Here is a 20455-nt window from a genome sequence, read left to right as displayed (position 1 = left end):
CTGCAATTGAGCGTGAGCAGAGAACTGTTGATTATAACAATTTATCTAGAAAGGGAGATATCTCAATTATCACTGCTTACTATGATACACAAGTATTTGTATATTGACAAATCTCAAAAAATTTAAGTGATTTGGGCAGGATTTACTCCTAATTGAAGTGATTACTGCTTTCACTAAAACTGAACAAAGTGAATATAATTGAAACCAGTCCTCTAGCATCTGCTGAGTATGCCCACTATACACATAGGATTCAATGCAGTTCAAGAATGTCTGTGGTCATACAATCATTCTCCTAGAGCAGCAAGCATGCAGAGTTGGATAGCCATCTATAGAAGGAACTGCACAGGCACATTTAATCAGTAATGGTCCTGGTATTGAAATGCCCAAATCTGAAGGGAGACAACACCGACATGGAAAATGTGAAGCAAGCACATGCCAATGTTAAACCAAAAGAAATTCATTTCCCACATATATTAACACATACTAACTTTAGAAATTCATGAGTCACTCCCAAAGATGCATCTACCATGCACTATCAGACCCCCTTATATCCCTCCATCCTCTCCTCTGTATCCAGTTCCTTTCCCCTTCCCCAATAGCCTCTCTTGTACAGAAATAATTGTTTATAAAGCGGTGCACACTAAAGAAATGTTGTAATTTGTTTTACCCTATGCAAGCCTTCAGCAGGTCTAGAGAACTTTACTCAGGAAACATCAGGGGCTCATATCTGCAACTCCAGTACTTGGGAGGATGAGGCAGGAAGATATCCATGAGTCTGAGGCTAGCCTGCACTACAAAAGCCAGCAGCAAAACATCAGGAAACAATAAACCTAAGAATACCCTTGCAAGAAAGTAGACTGTACATATCATTATCTGAGACAGTAATCTCTACATTTTGACTTGTGTACCTGTGAGTAAAACAAAATGTAAGCACATATTATACATGTTACATATATATATAAATATTATATTATTAATATAGTAATTATGTTAAATATTATATATACATGTATATTAGCATGTACTGTATATAACATATATGTGTAAAAATTTCCTTAGAAAGGTAATATATATGCATGTACTATTAAAAATTATAGTACATATATGTACTACTAACATATTATACAAAATAAAAACATATAAAATAGAAATTTTAAAATGGTAATATAAGGCTGGAGAGATGGCTTAGCAGTTAAGGGCTTGCCTGTGAAGCCTAAGGACCCTGGTTCGAGGCTTGGTCCCCAGGTCCCACGTTAACCAGATGCACAAGGGGGCACACACGTCTGGAGTTCGTTTGCAGAGGCTGGAGCCCTGGCGCGCCCATTCTCTCTCTCTCCCTCTATCTTTCTCTCTGTGTCTGTCGCTCTCAAATAAATAAATTTAAAAAAAATTTTAAAAAAGTAAATAAAATAAAATGGTAATATAAAAATGGGAAATAGAAGAAGGAATTCAGTGGAGAGGGGATTTGGGAGAGGGGGAAAGGGAGTGGTAGAAGGGGATTATGATCATGGTATGTTGTCTATATTTATGGAAGTTATCAATAAGAAGTTAAAAATAGAATATTGTTCTTTTATTTTCTCTTAATTTACACTTTAAAAGATCACTAAAATTCAGCCAGAGAGATGGCTTAGCGGTTAAGTGCTTGCCTGTGAAGCCTAAGGACCCTGGTTCGAGGTTCGATTCCCCAGGACCCACGTTAGCCAGATGCACAAGGGGGCGCACACATCTGGAGTTCATTTGTAGTGGCTGGAGGCCCTGGCGTGCCCGTTCTCTCTGTTTCTCTGCCTCTTCCTGTCTCTGTATGTCACTCTCAAATAAATAAATAAATAAAATATTTTTTAAAAAGATCATTAAAATTCAACATCTAATCAAATTTCTAACACATCCATCAAATCTCAGGGAACATTGCAGAAGAATAGGCAGAAAGATTACAAGAGCTACAGGGTGGGTACAGTAGCCAGAGGCAAGCCCCCTCCCCCCAGTATAGACTGTATTTCTGATCTTAATTTTAATGGCTGTAACAGCTTAAAAGTGAATTCCTGATGATGCAGGAATGCGGGGGGAAAGAATCTCATTACTTGCCTACAAATCATGGCTCTCACATTTTACTCCTTCCAGTTATGTAAAAGCTTTGTTTTTAATTCAACACAGTATTCACCTAGGGTGAGATGTACAATAATAGAATAAGCAAATTCATATCACATATATGTTTTGATTATTTCACTATTTTCTAGCTTCTTTGGAAGCTAGACAACTGGTTATGCAGGATTACAAGAAATACTACCTCTACCATTTTGTTCATTATAAAGCTGTGCATGAATTATTATCCTTCACATCAGATAGTTTTATAGGATTGTTTTTAGTTTACTTTGTAAAGTAGACAATGAAATCCTTAAACCCTTCTAACTGAGTACATGTGAACTTCAGTAGGTGTCAACACATCAAAAGCAAGCAAACAAGAATGCTGCCACCAGTCTTTGGGACTGATATATTACTAAATGGGGAAAAACTGGAAACTTTTCCACTAAAATCAGGAACAAGACAAGGGTGTCCACTGTCCCCACTTTTATTTAATATAGTTCTGGAAATCTTGGCAATAGCAATAAGGCAAGAGACACACATAAAAGGGATACAAATTCGAAAGGAAGAGATCAAGTTGTCATTATTTGCAGATGACATGATTCTATACATAAAGGACCCTAGAGACTCTACTAGCAAGCTGTTAGAGCTGATCAAAACCTACAGCCATGTAGCAGGCTACAAAATAAATACACAGAAATCAGTAGCCTTCATATACACTAACAACAAACACACAGAGGATGAAATCAGAGAATCACTCCCATTCACAATTGCATCAAAAAAAAAAATAAATAAATAAAGTACCTTGGAATAAACCTAACCAAGAAAGTAAAGAATCTCTACAATGAGAACTTTAAAACACTCATGCAAGAAATTTCTACAATTCTTTTAAGATTCTTCAAATAATCTGTCTGATAGTACATTTGTGCATGGCCTAGAGCTTACTTGTACATTAAATATTAGTAAGGCTTGATTTCTTCTACCCACATATTAATATAAAATGTTAAGGTGCAATATCTTTCCACAGCTCAGTAAGTGGACCACAGTGAGATATCCTCCACTTTGAAAAGAATTTATCCTCATAAAAACCAGTCTCACCAGGCATGATGGGACTTGCCTTTAATCCCAGCACTCAGGAGGCAGAGGTAGGAGGATCGTCATGAATTCAAGGGCACCCTGAGACTACATAGTGAATTCCAGGTCAGCCTTGGATAGTGTGAGACCCTACCTTGAAAAACAACCCAGTCTCCTCTCTCCCTGCTGAGTGTGACAATATGTTTTATAGCCTGTGTGATAATTAGGTAAGAGAACTTACAGGCTAACAACTCCTTAACACTTTTCATGATTTAGAATTCCTAAATTATTTTGTCCAAGTGGGAAATATTATTCCTGTCTAGTAAGATTAAATTACCTAACCAATTTTTGTTTGTTTGTTTGCTTTTCAAGGTAGGGTCCAGTTCTAGCCCAGGAGGACCTGGAACAGGCTCACCTCAAACTCATGGCAATCCTACATCCACCTTCCAAGTGCTGGGAGTAAAGGTGTGTGCTACCATGCCTGGAACTTTCTTATTTCATATAAACCTAATTAGAACAACTTAGAATCATCTCCAGTCATCTAGCCAGAAGCCCAGACCTTTAGCTGTCAGGGACTGCATGGCGCATTCTTCTGGTGTTGCTCTCCCTACTACTGCCATCTGGTTCCTCATCGCTGCCAATCCAGTGTGGAAGCAGTCAAAGACGGCAGGAAAAGAACACATGTGTTCCAAGAATACTGTATTTGGAAACATAGGTACCAGGAACAATTTGACTAATGAGCCATAGTTGGCCAATCCCTCACTTAGATAATTTTTCCTATATGATTTGACCAAAATTTATATATATATATATATATATATATATATATATATATATATATATATACATATATATATATCAAATATATGTATATATATTTGCAAATGTTTACTTCTCTAACTTTTAAGTCATCCTATTTTCTTTTATTAACAAACAAGAGAGCTGGAGAGATTGCATAGTGGTTAAGGCACTTGCCTACAAAGCCAAAGGTGCCAGGTTCAATTCTCCAGGACCTAAGTAAGCCAGATGTAGATGTGCAAGGCAACATATATGTCTGGAGTCCTTTTATATCCTGGCACACCAATTCTTTCTCTCGCTATGTGTGTGTGTGTGTGTGTGTATATATATATATATATATATATATATATATATATATATATATATATATATGCACACATATATATATGTATATACACACACACACACACACACACACAAACACACACACATACATATTCCTTTTTCTCCCTCCCTTTCTCTCTCTTCTCTCTCTCTCTCTCATAATTAAATTAAGAGACAGGAAAATGAGCCAAACATGGCAGTGCCCACCTTTAATCCCAGCACTCAAGAGGCTGAGGTAGAAGCGCTGTCATGAGTTGTAGGCCAGTCTGGGCTACAGAATGATTCCAGATCAGCCTGGTATACAACGAGACCCTGTCTCAAAGGGGAAGAGAGAGAGAAAGAGAAGGAGGGAGAGTCAAAGGAAGGAAGGGAAGGAGGTAGGAGAAAGGAGAAAGGGGAGAGGAGGGAAGGGAAAGGATGAAGGGGAAAGGAAGAAGAAAATAAGTAGAAAATTAAGGAAAGATAATCATGATTTTTACACATATTTAAACATTTGCCTTTACTCTTTCAGAAACCCTTTTTATTTTTATGTCCCTAGATGTACTGACCAAATAAATTGGTCTCTTTTTCCTTAGAAAAATTATTCTGACATAGAGCCAAAAGAACATTTTATGGATATAGTCTTGCTTATGAAAGAACAAAGGTCTCCTTGAGCCATATCTGTGGGGTGGAAACTTCAAGTGGACGTTATTTGTTCTGTGTGTGGTAACATGTGTGTCAAATTGCAGCTGAAGAGCAAAATGTTGCTCATAAGGAAGATAGTGCATTTCCACCATAACAGGTGAGAACTACCTTAGTGGTAACTACTGTGCATGCTGGCAGTGTGGAGCTCACTCCCTGCTACGTGTTGTGCTGATGCCTATCCAGTGTTCTCAGTGAGTGTCCAGAAGTCTCATCTTGGAAGTTAGCTAAAATACTGACTGTCTGTAGGTCTCAGGAGGTATGATCCAGGGGTCTCTCACTTCCTTCCCATGAGTTGGAAGGAGCCAGTCCAAAGGTCACATGTATGCTGAATCACTTGCAGTAACTTTGCTGTGTTCAAAATCCTGCCTGTGAGGTTGTGGTGAAAATTAGTGAAGACATAGAAGATGATTGTAAATCAAAACCAGGCAGGTCATATATACTCAGTAGATTAGCCTAAGTAATTTTACGGTTATTACTTATACATAAAGAGAGCTAATATCTTACTCTATGAAAACCTGAAGCATTTAAACCATAACTATGTAAAAAGGGAAAGAGTGACAATGAATTGCTAACACCAAAAATGAATTCATGTAGAAGAGGAACAGCATTTGTGAAGTTACAAGAGAATAACAAGATAATCATTAAACCAAACTAGAGGCAAGTAATGGAAGAGGAGGGAGGTTTTAATAGCAAATAGCCTATGAGTCACAAAATTAGAACAAAGACACTTTTCTTATCTGGATCATCTGGGTCTGATTTTCTTTGCCTGAGTAAAACTGAATCTAAGGGAAAGAGAAATAGATAGTTAGACATAGAGACAGGGATAGAGAGATAAAGATAGACATAGAGAGACAGAGACAAAGACAGAGAGAATGACTCAGGGAGAAGAGATTTTCAAACTCTAGCCGAAGTGAGAGAGCTGTGCAATTCTAAACAAAGTTCCTTGTCCCTCAATGAATCCTCATATATAGTTGCATGTGTCACTTGCTCAGCCAATGGCAAAAAGTGCTTTAGGTAGTCTTCATCCCAGTTTGGTCCTCATTCTTCCACACATTTTCTTCTTCATTCATTCCGCCAAAACATATAAGGAGCATAAACTCAAATAATGCTGGGTTGGGGAAGTGGTCGAGGTCAGCTTGAGTAGAGAGCAAAGACTTAAGAAGATGAGGTAACTGGGCAAGAAGCTGTGGGTGACAGAGAGACCAGCATGTGTTGCAGGACAGGAGGATCAGGGTCTGTTTGCTTGTATACTATCTCATTATTTTAAGAAAGCTAGTGTGGTAAATGAGGGCTCACAGACTTGCAGGACCGCTGTAAGGACTTTGGCTTGCCACAGTCCTCATGAGGTCTTGAACTCAGCAGCAGCAGCACAGCTGGCTTAGACTTTCCAAGGTCATTCTCAGTTGTTTCAGAGGAAGCTGCAGAAGGCTCAGGGTAGATCAGGCATGAAGTTATGGAGGTGCGTGACTCACCTCCTCTGTACAGTGCTCTGCTCAGTGAATACTGCTGCACTTGGCAGAGCTTGATCACTGAAGCCTAACACACGGTCCTGTGCTGCGTAGGCTTGAGGCCTGGCCTCCATATACTCTAATGACAGGAGCATTTTGTTTCTGCTGTTCTCTCCAATTTGCCTTAGCTACCCACCCCCCGCAAAGAGCCATCAAGTTCAATCTTTTACATCCAACAATTTCCAGAGCCTATTATTACATTAAAAGTTAATTAGAAGGCTGGAGAGATGGCTTAGCCATTAAGGCACTTGCTGCCAAAGACAAAAGACCCAGGTTTGATTCCCCAATCCTCACGTAAAGCCAGATGCACAGGGTAGGGCATGTATCTGGAGTTTGTTTTCAGGCCCTGGTGCACACATTCTCTCTATCTGGCTCTTTCCCTCTCTCTCAAAAAAAAAAAAAAAAAAAAAAAAAAAATTAATAAAATATTTTCTTAAAAAAAGTTAATTGGGGGCTTTAACTTCTCTTGCCTCCCTCAAGGCATGTACTTACATCTCTTTCCTTCCTTTAATCTAATAAATCTCTCTAAACCTTAAAATTAAAAAAAAAATAAGTGGCCAGGCATGGTGGCACATGCCTTTAATCCCAGCACTCGAGAGGCAGAGGTAGAAGGACTGCCATGAGTTCAAAGCCACCTTGAGACTCCATAGTGCATTCCAGGTCAGCCTGGACTAGAGTGAGACTCTACCTCGAAAAACCAAAATAAATAAATAAATAAATAAATAAATGTGTATTTCTTATTATTATTTTGGGCCAAAATTGCCTCATGCCTAGATGCTGCTATGACAATCCTTCATCGAAAATGGTTTTTAAATTCTTTTTTTTATTTATTTATTTGACAGAAAGAGAGAGAGAAAGAGAGAGGGAGAGAGAAAATGGGTGCCAGGGCCTCCATTCACTGCAAACAAACTCCAGATGCATGTGCCCCCTTGTGCATCTGGCTAACGTGGTCCTGGGTAATCAAACCAGGCTTTAGGCAAACATCTTGACCACTAAGTCATCCCTCCAGGCCAAAATAGTTTTTGAGCTTCCAAAAATCTACTTTGTAACAAGTCAGTAGGAGAGGGAATAGGAATCTAGCTCAATTGGTAGGGGGCTTGCCTCTCAGGCCTGAAGCTCTGATTTCCATGCCAGTATCTCATAAAACCAAGTGTGACTTCCGGTTGAGATGGAGGTGTAGTAGTTACACCAAAGAGCCCTGGGGAGAGAGGCACAAATTCAGAACAACGCACTGTTGTAACAAAAAGTGAAGGTGGGGCTGGAGAGATGGCTTAGTGGTTAAGGTGCTTGTCTCCAAAGCCAAAGGACCTAGGTTCAGTTTCCCAGGACCCACATAAACCAGATGAACAAGGTGATGCATGTATCTGAAGTTCTTTTGTCATGGCTGGAGGCCCTGGTACACTCATTCTCTCTCTCGCTCGCTCTCTATCTGATTCTCTCGCTTTCTCTTTAAAATAAATAAATAAGTAATATTTTTTTTTATAAAAACTAAAGTGAAGGTGTGTAGCAAATTATTAACCCCACCAGAGAAACAGGAGAGTCCCCGCGCTTCTAGCAACCACGCAGCAGCCAAGCTGGTGTTATTCTGATTGTCATGTTTCCATGTTGGAAGCTGTGCCTTGAAGACAAGAAAGTATAAGTAAGAACAGGAGGTAGGATTCAAATCCAGTAAATAATGTGCTTATTCTTTCTCATATAATTAATTTTAAATGAGTGTTTATACCTTAAATGCTCGGTAAAAACAAATAAATTTTCGAAGATTTTATTCACACTATAAGCACAGTGCTTCCTGTTAATATTTACAAAACAAACAACCCAGACATGACCTCAGTCTGACACATTAGAGCAAAACCCTACATGCAGGAGCAATCAGGACTGGTAGGTAGTTGATTAACTAAGAAGAGTGAAGGTAAGGAAAGATAAGAAATGATAAACTTACATTAAATATTTACTTTTGTATCAATCATTTCATTGTTCATTCATTCATTACTTTTGGCTGCAGAACATTTTCTTACAGTGTGATAGAAGTTCTCCTACTCTGTAGCATTAAAAATAACATTGAGGAGCCAGGTGTAGTGGCGCACGACTTTAATCCCAGCACTTGGGAGGCAGAGGTAGGAGGGTTGCCGTGAGTTTGAGACCACCCTGAGACTCCATAGTGAATTCCAGGTCAGCCTGGGCTACAGTAAGACCCTACCTCTAAAAACCAAAAAAAAAAAAAAAAAAAAAAAAAAACCCAAAAAACGCTGAGGAGATGGCTGAGCAGTTAAAGGCACTTGCTTGCAAAGCCTCCTGGCCCAGTTCCATTCCTGAGTACCCAGGTAAAATCAGACGACCCACAAAGTGGGACTTACGTTTGAAGTTCATTTGTTGAGGCAAGAAGCCCTGGCACACCCATACTCACTCCCTCTCTCCATCCCTCTCTTCCCCTCCCTCTTTAAAACAAATAATAATACTATTTTCTAAAATAAAATTTAAAAAATTGATCTCTAGATTCAGGATCTTTGAAGTAGATTAACAAAGTAAGGCTCAGCTGTGAAGAAGTGTGACAGTAAACTACTCTAATATTTCCTAATTTTCTATGTCTTAATTGTGCCTTATTATAAGCTATTATCTCTTCATAGATTCTATGCAAAATGGTATTTTTAATTCTTACAGGAATGATTATTTCTCACTTCATAATCATATTTCTTGGCCTTAATATTATTTAATATAATACTTTTTTATTTTTATCATTTATTTGAGTGTGTGCATGTGTGTGAGTGTGTAGTGTAGGCACATGCATGCCTCAGTGCACATGTGGAGGTTAGAGGACAACTTTTGGGTTAGTCCTCACCTGTCCACCTCATTTGAGGCAGGGCTTGTCACTCTGGATTCTCGTACTACTGTTCTTTGTTAGCTTCTCTGGGAGAACACCCGCTTGAGTGGCAAGTCCTTATCCACTGAGTCATCTCCCTAGCCCACAGCATCCATTTCTTATACCATAGTCTGGATACAATTTGTGTCCCCTGAAGGCACACGTGTAGGAAATCTCATTCACAATGTGGCAATGCTTAGGAAATGATGGGACTTAGGTGAGTTGGGGTCATGTCTTTTAAAGAGATGTATACTAGTTGCATGGAGTAAGTTGTTCCCACAAGAGGAATACTACAAAAGAATATGGCTGAGTCCTCAATCCCATATGGCTTCTCGTCTCGTCATGTAACTGGTCCCTTTTGCATATGCACCTGCCACTGTGTGTTACCTATGATGAGATCTTCATCATAGCCAAGACTGTGTTCCCTTTATAAGGTGGCTAGTTTCCAGTATCTCATTATAGTAATGGAAAACAGACTGACACTAGGTAGATATGAAGCACAAACTGATGAGAACAGAAATGCATGGACATGCTGGAATTAATTTCTGAGTACTACTAATAAGTGGCAAGAATCATCTGACATCTTTTTCAGAGGAATGGAATGTCTGGGTAACTAGAGTGGATAGGCTAAGTGGATGTTGATTAACTGAGCATCTATGGTAGAATATATATCTAATGTCAAGTAATGAAACCTTACTTAGAATAGAAGATCATGGTAATTATACAAAGCAACAAAGCCAAGCAAAGGGGAAAACAAGATAAGAGGAGAAGCACAGCAGAGCAGAGCACAGAAAAGAGGAAGAGAAGAGAGGAAGGGAGAGGGGAGGGGAGAGGAAGGAAGAAGAGACAAGAAAAAAAGAAAATGTCTGAATCTAGTCCTTCAATAGGTAAGAAAACCCAGAGCTTGGGAGTTGGAGTATCTTCCCAATATTACTTCATTAGTAGGAAGAAGAACAGATTGTGTGTGTGTGTGTGTGTGTGTGTGTGTGTGTGTGTGTGTGTGTCACTCAAAGTTGGTTTTCTGTGTCCTGGAAACTCAGGACCAACTTTTTTCTCTACATGACCCATTCACAAAGACTCAGGTTTGGTCATTAGTCAAAGACTATAAAAACAAAGAAAATGGGAAAAATGTGAGTGAAATACTAGAAGGACTGAGAAAATAAATAAGAAAACAACCTTGCAGCTGACTTTTCCAGATACTTTGCCAAGATGCCCAAGGTTACTGATAATTACACAGTTCTTGAGTAATGCCATAAAAAATATTTACTATAGAAACATATCAGAAACTATAATGTTTACTTTGCAAAAAGCATAGGGCTTTGTATGATGTGTTCTCGTGTATATTTATAAAAGTGGTCATAATATCACGAGTCTCAAAATTGAAATGGAGAATTAGAACCAGATCCTATACACTCATATTTTTTATGCTAGGAAAATACTTGTAAAAATTGATTCGGTGCCAATAAATATATATGCATATTAATTCTATCCTCAATTTGGTTTTCCACCTTCTGGAAATGAGATACTTTTAAGCGTTATGTCTCTGACAGGAGGAGGAGTGTGAGTTCTGAATGTCCCAAGTAGGGAGGCTCATGCGCCCTCCTGCTAGAACCCCCCCCCCCTTTCCAGGGACAATCAGCCTGACCCTGTCTTGAGAGTCAGTTGGGTGATTGTGCTAAGTGACCTATTACACATTTACTCAAACCTTCATGATAAAGTGCTCCACTGGCTCCTAGTGAGCCTCTCCAGTGTTCTGTCTCCTCAGTTATTTTCTCGATAGTTTACCATTAAACCTAATGTTGAGATTCTCCAGAGTTCAGGACTTTACTCGTTCTCCCTCCTAGCGCCCTATCCCCTAACCAGCTTCACTCCTCCAGCCCCCAGAGTCACGGTGATCCCATGATGGAGACTCCTGTATCCGTCCACTGTAGGTCTCTAACCAACAAAGAGAGACACAGCAAGTTCCCACAGGACAGTGGTGTCCAGTGGACATTGGGCAATTCAAGTTCACCCTGTCAAAAGCTGAACCTCTGTTCTCCTGTCTCCTCAAATAGCTATGCCTCACATGTTCCTTCTTCCACCTAGAACCGATTACCAACTCCAGAAACTCCTGAAACAAAAATACCCTCTGATAGATTTTCACTATTCAATTTGTATTTATACAATTACAGAATCTTAAAACAAAGCTAGTCTTATTTAATTTAATATGTTATTATACTTCACATAGAATACTAATGAATTAATTCAGTAATAGCTCTTCCCTGTCACTATACCACCACTAGCCTTACCCTTGACTCTATCACAACTTGCCTGCAGACTGTGGCCATGCATTAAAATTCCTGATTTCAGGGAACCCCATCAACATGCACCTACACAAAGCAGCCAGAGCCCAGGCAGACTATCATGCTTTAAGAATACAAAATCAGGCTGGGTGTGGTGGCACACGCCTTTAATCCCAGCACTCGGGAGGCAGAAGTAGGAGGATCACCATGAGTTCAAGCCCACCCTGAGACTACATAGTGAATCCCAGGTCAGCCTAGGCTAAAGTGAGACCCTGACTCGAAAAACATAAACAAACAAACAAATAAATAAAATAAATAAACAACAACAACAAAAAAAAGAAGACAAAAATCAGCCAGGTTTGAAGGATCATGTATAAATCCTAGTACTCGAGAGGCTGAGGCAGGGAGATTGCTGTAATTTCAAGGTCAGCTGGGCTACACGGCAAGCACCAGCCTGTATAACAACGTTAGATCCTATGTCAAATAATAATAATATTATTATTATTAATTTATTAATTAGTTAAAAGTCTGTAATCCTGGCACTGAAAAGGCTGAAGCAAGAAGATCATGAATCTGAAACCAGACTAGCCTGTGGTACATAGCAAGACCCTATCTTCAAAAGAAAATCTAAACCAAACACATAAAACCAAAACTGAGTAAGAACCTAAGTACAGTGTTCCACTTTATTATACCTGCTGATTTCCATTTGCATGCCCAGAGCCAGTTAAAAAAAAAAAAAAAAAAAAGGTGGAAGGGAGAAGGGAGAAGCACGTTCCTGAGAAAAAGTTCCCAAAATTAAGAAGGTCGGATGAAAACTGAGCAGAAAAAGAAGGGGAAAACTCGTCCACTTTCACTCACGCTACTTAAATGTAACTATAGTTGCCATGCAGCTACGGTGTTGTGGGTTTCTAAAGTCAGCTTCACTGCTGATGAAACCCTGACAAGCGATGTTAAAGTCCTCAATAGTAAAGTGAATGTCATTAGACTGTTGAAATGTAACAACGATCCGCTTTCACCAATCTGTGGGCTCCTGCCTAGCTGGAGGCAGCCACATTGAAAGTGTGGCAGTAATCAGTTCTCTCTCTCTCTCTCTCTCTCCTCCCTCTCTCTCTCACTCTCCCTTGATCTTGATCTTTTATAACTTTCTCCAGGGCAGCCACTGTGGGGGTGGAACAATAAAGTCTTTCAAGTGCAAGAAAAAGGAAAAAAGAAAGAAAAAAATCTCTGGGCCCCACCTTCTCTCTCCTTGTTGTCAGTGTGAAAGTGCTAAAAGAAACAAAATACAAGGATTGACCTCATTTGCAGTGTCAGAAGGCATTTCAGAAATAAAGGAAGTCCTGGGGGATGACATTGTGTCTGTCCTCCAGTGGACTGTCACTGCTAGTGTGGTAAGCTGTTTCGTGCTGGACATGCAAGTGCTGTCACACAACCCCAGCATGGAGGGCTGCCTTCTAAAAGGCAGCCAGTGACTTTGGCTTAAATTTCTGGGAGCTCTTGACATCACAGAAAATTCCCCACAAATACCAACACCAGTGAATGCTTTCAGTGTTTAGACAGTAACAGGTAGAAACCCTCATAAACTTGATCTCTTGGTTGTTTAGAAAATTATTTTAAAAGATGAGCACTGAGGTATGGGAGGTAATGAGAGAAACCAAGGTAACAGGCAGCTTTGAAAGATTAGAACTTATGTTAAGTCAAAATTTCTACTATCTCTTGGTCTTTGACAGACAAAAAATATACAGACTGTTTAGAAGTAGAATTGATACTCACCCCTAACCAACCTCTCCAAGAGGCAAAGAGCTTGAGTCCTTGTACTATTATTATAATATTTATTTGTTTGTTTGTTTGAGAGAGAGAAAAAGAAGCAGATAGAGAAAAAGAGAGAATGGGCATGCCAAGGCCTTTAGACACTGCAAATGAACTCCAGACACACGCACTCCCTTGTGCATCTGGCTTTTGTGGGTCCTCGGGAATTGAACTGGGATCCTTAGGCTTGGCAGGCAAATGCCTTAACCACTAAGCCATTTCTCCAGTCCCCCCCCCCCCCCCGTACTATTCTTGAAAGAATATTGCTCTCATTAAACATTTTAGTCCAATAAGGGCTCCTTTAAAAGAGTGAAGCAGTATTTTAAAACAGTGTTCTTTATGTTTTGCAGGAATGACTGTTTATTAACTCATTTTGTCTTCACTTCCACACAGCTACACATGACAAGATATTGTTAGTGTGAGGTTCACTGACTCTATAAATAGGAGTGGGAGCCCTTGAGCTGCCCAGGGTATCAGATCGAGTCAGACATTCAGAAGTAGTAGAGCCAGGACTAAACCCAGTTTTCATCTAGCATTATGGTGCCTCGTAACAAATATATTTAAGTAACTTAGGCAGCTAGCTATGCTTTATAAGCAGCAAGTAGGCAGATTGAATCCAATTTAACTCATCATACAGCGTAGCAAAAGCATTTGAACTGGAATGTTCATCCTAATGCATTTGAAATGGATGAGCAATGCTGCATGAATGAGTACCCACTGGTAGAGTTAATCATTAACATCTTCAACTATTTTAGCCTAAAACCAGACTGGGAGAGGCAGGCACTCCAGCTGAGCCCCACCTTCTCAACTCTTCAAGTGGAAGTAGTTACTACTGCCTTCAATATTGCAGATTTACCAGCCAGAATAAATGTGTTTGGATATTCTTCCCTGTAGGCTCATTTTAAAGTGAAAATGAAGGGATTAGTCACAAAGACTGTCTTTCTTCTTGATTTATTTGGAAAGGACAATGGCACATAATATCTTGGGAATACTTTAACATAAAACATAGTAGAGCTTTTCAAATTTCTAGATATTTTAACTGATGTTTATTAAGTATTCAGAATGTATTTTGACAGGTAGTGTGAAAGGTAAAAATAATATGGCATCCTAAGTCTGGCTTACATATACACCTTCGTTATCTCAAACTCATTAAAATTTTATCAAGGGCATAAAAATATGAGCGACATTGAGAAGAAGATTGGCAATAGGTAGATAGGCTAATGATTGATAATGATTGATTGATAGATGGATGGATAGATATGTAGACAGAGCTTTTAAACATATATAACCAGAACAAATGGAGAAAAATATAGCAACACAAAAAGGGTGAAGTTTGGAGCTAGAAGATCAAGTCCTAAAACAGTGATCCCTGAAACAGTGAGGACAGGTGCAAACTGACCTCATCCTCACTGCAAAGCTACCAAAAGCCTCGGAAATTGATAGAATAAGATGCCTCTGGAGCTGAGGAAATGGCTTAGTGGTTAAGGCACTTGCTTGCAAAGCCTAAGGACCCAAGTTCAATTCCCCAGGACCCACGTAAGCCAGATGCATAAAGGGGTGCATGCATCTGGAGTTTGTTTGCAATGGCTGGAGGCTCTGGTATGGCCATTCTCCCCCCCCACCATCTCTCTCCGTGTGTGTGTGTGTGTGTGTGTGTGTGTGTGTGTGTGTGTCTCCCTGCCTCTCCCCCCTCAAATAAATGAATAATAAAATATATCAAGGTGGATTGGAGCTGGGATAGGGCAATTGGTTAGAAACTTTCAAAAGCAATTTTAAATTAAAAATTAATTAATTTAAAAAGAAAGCAACTGTGGTAGAGCACTTGCCTAGCCTGTCAGACCTGGGGCTGGATCCCCAACACACACACACACACACACAAAAAGAAGAAAATGATGTAATTTGGCTGTCTCTAATTGTCATCACTATTACATGTCACTGAGTTGCTTTCCTCCTCACACAATGGCAAAAAGTTGAAAAGATTAAAAAGTCTCTGCTCTGAGACAGTGTGTACATAGTTTTTACTAGTGGTCCTAATGTGTGGACCAAGCAAATAATTACATAGCTACCCAGTTGCTAACAGATATGCCTACTTCCCCTTAAGAAATACACTTGGAAGTTACATCTCTAAGGAATCAGCCCAAGAGGAAAGTCTGAGTGTTATACTGGGGCCTTCCTTAACCATAGTTCAGTCAACCTGCCCTACAGGGGAACTCAGCACTAACATGACCCATCCCTACCCTCAGAGATTCCAATCCAAAACTGGGTTCCCTGACCCTAAATCAGGAGCATTCAAGCAAGAGCACCAGAAGAGTTAGCTCTTCTAATATGCCACAGAGAGAGAGAGAGAGGAAATAATGTAATCAAAAATATGAAGAAAACAGACTAACATGGAAAGAAGGAAACTTGAAAATTACATTAATACCTCCAGAAAAAGGATCTCTGGTTTTGTGGGAGAGGTATGATTGTTTTTATTTTTGCTTTACTTTGTTCTTTTAACATAGTCTGGTTATGGGATTTGAGGGCACAGGGCCCCCCTGGTCTATGAACCCAACTTTTAGGTTCTTGTACATTTTAACAAAGAACTAAGGAGAGTAAATTATGAATTGTAAAATTTATTTAGGGAGAATTAGCATCCAGGGGAAGGCTGGAAAGACTCAGGGCAGAAGGGAATGCCCTTCCTTGCTCTGCTACAAAGAGAAAGGGCTTATATGGGAGCCCAAGCCAAAAATTCTCAAAGACACACATGTGGAAAGCCGAACATGGGGGTCCAAGCCCTTTGCCTTCACATAAGAAAAAGCTAAGAGACCAGATAGTAAAGGTCACAGAGCTTAGGGGGGGAAATCATACCTGTAACAAAGAGAAAACATCCAGAAACAAAAAACATGTGAGACACAAGTAGAGAGATAGCCAGGCACATGAGAGATGTTTCTGCTTCAGAGCCTGGGAAAAAGCTTCCCAAAGAAGGGGCTAAACATCAGGAGCATGAATAGCTAAGAGACAGACTATGAACATTGCAAGCCCTTTTACAGCCCAGACATATATATTAGGGTGCAACCTTGACAGCAAGCACAGATGTGTAAGGGAGAGCCCTGAACATGGACTCAAGGGGCTGACTCAGGAGTGCCAGCCCACGTAGGTGTGCTAGATTGGTGAAGAAATAGGGGTGCTGTTGCAGAGGAATTGCTTGTAGCCATTTGGGGTGAGACTGAATTAGTCACAGAGTTCTAGTTTTGCCAGGGCAGGTGAGGGGGCATCTCCTCGTTGTCTCCTTGGACTCTGCTCCCCGCCCATATGCCTATAGAGAGCTATGTTTGGCTATAGAAATGGCTCAGCAGTTAAAAAGCCAAAAGACCCTGGATCAATTTCCCAGTACCTACCTAAAGCCAGATGCACAAGTTGGCACATGCATCTGGAGTTCATTTGCAGCAGCTGGAGACCCTGGCATGCCTGTCGAACTGTCCCTCTTCTCTCTATCTCTGTCTGCTTGCAAATAGATAAATAAATTAGCTTTTTAAAAAAGCTATCTAGTTCCTATTTCTCCTTCAGTCTCATTATGTAGCCCAAACTGGCTTTGAGTTCTCAATCCTTCTGCTTCAGCCTTCTGAGTACTGGAATTACAGGCACAAGAAAGAAAATTTCCATAGAAAGAAATTGCAAACAGATAACTAGTATCTACAAAACAAATAAATATAAATAGAATATAAACTATAAATATATAAAATAAATTCAGAGAGCAAAATGAACTTACTGAAGTCTGATAGGAAATAAAAGTCAATAAATGTTTTGGGAGTAAATGCTAAGGAAATCATCAGGAAAATTTTGGCATTGAAAGATTCCAGGATGAGTTTAGAAGATGATCAAATAATATAACTGTATTACAAATGTATAAAACAATTCACTCAGGTACCACATAAGTGATATTGTAAATAAATGCCTATCTTGGATGATATTGGAAGTGATGTTGGAAATGGATGGAGTTTATAAGAATAAAAGAAAAAGATGCTATGCATGAGTGGAACTCTGACAGACTTTTCCATGAGGGGATAATGATAATGATACATGATCCAACTATACAAGACTTGAGCAATCAAATACATGAGAGGTAATTGTGAAAACCAGGATTCTTCCTATTTGAGCAAAAGAGAGGCAGCTGTAGTGATCTATATAATAAATTAGAACTGAACACATCAGTGTAAAGTCATGATTAGTTTAATATAGATACAGATGTTACATACACAAATATTTATACACATGAATTGAAAAATTACACACATATATATAAATATAGACTTCTATTTACTTTGTTATTTTCTCACCTAACACTCAGATCTTGGTCTCAAATATTTTCCACTATCAAGAACTTCTTGGAGAAAAATCTAAGTGGAGAATTCAAGTAGGAAATAAACAAGGCTAAGTAGCTTATGGTGTCGTGAATTAAGAAAATATAGAAAAATAAATGAATAAACTCACAAACACATAATATTGGAGATGTGTCAATGGGACAAAAGAGGGCTGGAGAGATGGTGCTGGGGTTAAAAGCACTTCCTATGGAAGCATAAGGCCCAGAGTTGGATCACCAGGATTCACATAAACAGTTGGGTGTGGCCATGCGTGTCTATAACCCCAGTCCTGTGGGGAACAGAGACATAAGCACCAGCAGAGCTGATGAAAAAGACATCAAATAAGAGAATCTGGCTCAAAGAAGAAAAGGCAGAAAAGCAATGAGGAGGAACACCCAGCTTTCTACTCCAAGCATCACAGGCATTCTGCACCCTGCTGCAAGTAAGTGCATGGGCACCACAAGGGTATGTGCAAGTGCATTTAGGACATGTGTGGGCACACACACACACACACACACACACACCATAATAAAAAAAAGCAGGGGTATTGAGGGACATAGGAGCCAAAAGAAAGAAATTATGCTAGCTTTGGCTAGCATAATTTCAGGAACAAAATTAAGTAGTATTTGATTATAAATGAAGGTATAAAATAAATATGCATGAATCCATAGGACTATAAATAAGTAATTAAATAAATGAGAGAAAAGAGAAAAATACCTCATGCAGGCAAACTCTAAATAATTTACAGAGATTCTCTGCCTTTAAAGAGATGAAACATAATTTCCTACCTCAAGTATGGGGTGCACATAATGACAGCCCTGGCATGCAAAGGGGGAAACAGAATCATTGCCGTGCAGCATGCTGAGATCAGGTGAGCACCAACAATCATGTCACGCTTACAGTGCGCACCATACCTAAGGATAGTACTTGACCTCTGACGTCCTCCTCCCCCAGACCCTAGTGCCAGTCTGACCCTGAGAAAAAACAGACATGTCCCAACTGAGGGATATTCTAAAAAATATCAAATATTACCCCACAAAATGGTCAAGGTCATCAAAATAAGAAATTGTCACCTGACAGTGTGAAGAGCATAAGAAAAGGTGACCACTGAATTCTAGATGGAATCCTAGAACAAAAGAGTAACATTGGGTTAAAACTAAGGAAATTTGTAAAAAAAAAAAAGGACTATAGGTTCATTAAGTTACCTCGGGGAAAGAAGGTACAGGGAACTCTTCACACCATCTTCACAATTATTGTCAAATAGGGTGGTACATGCCGATATACCTGGAATTAAAGGCTGAGGCAGGAAGATTGCTATCAGTTTAAGGCCAACCTGGGCTACATGGTGAATTCTAAGCAAGCAAGGGCTACATCTCAAGAACTGTCTCAAAAAGCCAAAATCCAAACAAAATGAAATAAGATTATTATAAAATACTTTTCAAATTATAAAACTAAGTTAATAAAATATTTGAAAACAAAAAGATAAAAAAATTGACCAAAAAAATAGCAAAAACAATTGGAGAGTTAAATAAAATGTACAATACTAAATCATGTTCTAGAAACAGGGAAGAATAGATTATACCACTACTAATAAAACTTTAAAATAAAAGACCCATTGAAAGGTGATGCACACCTTTAATCCTAACATTTAGGAGGCAGGTGATGGATGATTTCTGTCAGTTCAAGGCCAGCCTGAGACTACAGAGTGAGTTTCAGGTCAGCCTGAGCTAGAGTGAGACTCTGCCTCAACTTTTTTACATATGTAAATGATTTAAAACTCTGAAAGGCCAAGGAAGTTTTCAGAGTTTTGAAAACTTAAATCGTATTTTCTTTTAAATATGCCATGTGAACATACTCCTTTAATAAATAGAAAAAAATACATTGAGAAGATAACATATTGTATGGAGGGAAATAAAATTTACATTTAGTCATATAATTTCACAAAAAGTAAAAAAATGAAGTTTAAAGGCATGATTCTAAAATCTCCTTCAGGTACACAGAACAGAACACTTAAAGGGAAAGATAGTTCTGCCACCGCTCTCAGCAAATACTGAAAGAATGTGGATCTGGGCCTTTCAAGCAGAATGATTTTGCTACCGAATTTTTAACCCAGTCAAACTATCAATAATGTAAAGGCAAGATACTTTTAGATATTTAAAATTTTGGAAAGTTTACCTCACAAACTTGCTTTCTCAGCTATTTTGAAGTTTTTCATGTAAAATAAATAATAAATAGAGAAGCAAGATAATGGATATTTGCCAGGATAAATTCACCTCAGAGAAATAATGAGTGAAAGCTTCCAGCACACTAGACTTGTGCCCTTCTGGAGAGTAACCAGCCAATGTTAGAATAGAAGTCCATGGGGGGCATATTCAAGAATAGAAGTGTGAACTTTCTACTGCAATAAGAATGAAAGATATGACAGAAGCATAAAATGAAAGAAAAACAAAAGCAATTGGTAATTCTAAGACAAATTGCAAAATATCTATGAAAAGGTCAAGAATAATACTACCATAGTGAGAACAATACAAACAGTATGAACCAGCACTTATTAGTTTGAAGCTATTTATTAAGAAAGCACACAAGATTTCATGAAGGCTCTAGAAGAGAGAAAATTTTATCCATCTTAATAATCAATGAAAGATAGTGCAGACAAGTGTTTGCCTTCAAGCATAAAGACCTGAATTTAATCCCCAGAAACTA

The sequence above is a fragment of the Jaculus jaculus genome, chromosome 1 (genome assembly GCF_020740685.1).
Source record: "Jaculus jaculus isolate mJacJac1 chromosome 1, mJacJac1.mat.Y.cur, whole genome shotgun sequence".
NCBI lineage: Eukaryota > Metazoa > Chordata > Mammalia > Rodentia > Dipodidae > Jaculus > Jaculus jaculus.
Note: the sequence above shows the minus strand (reverse complement) of the source record.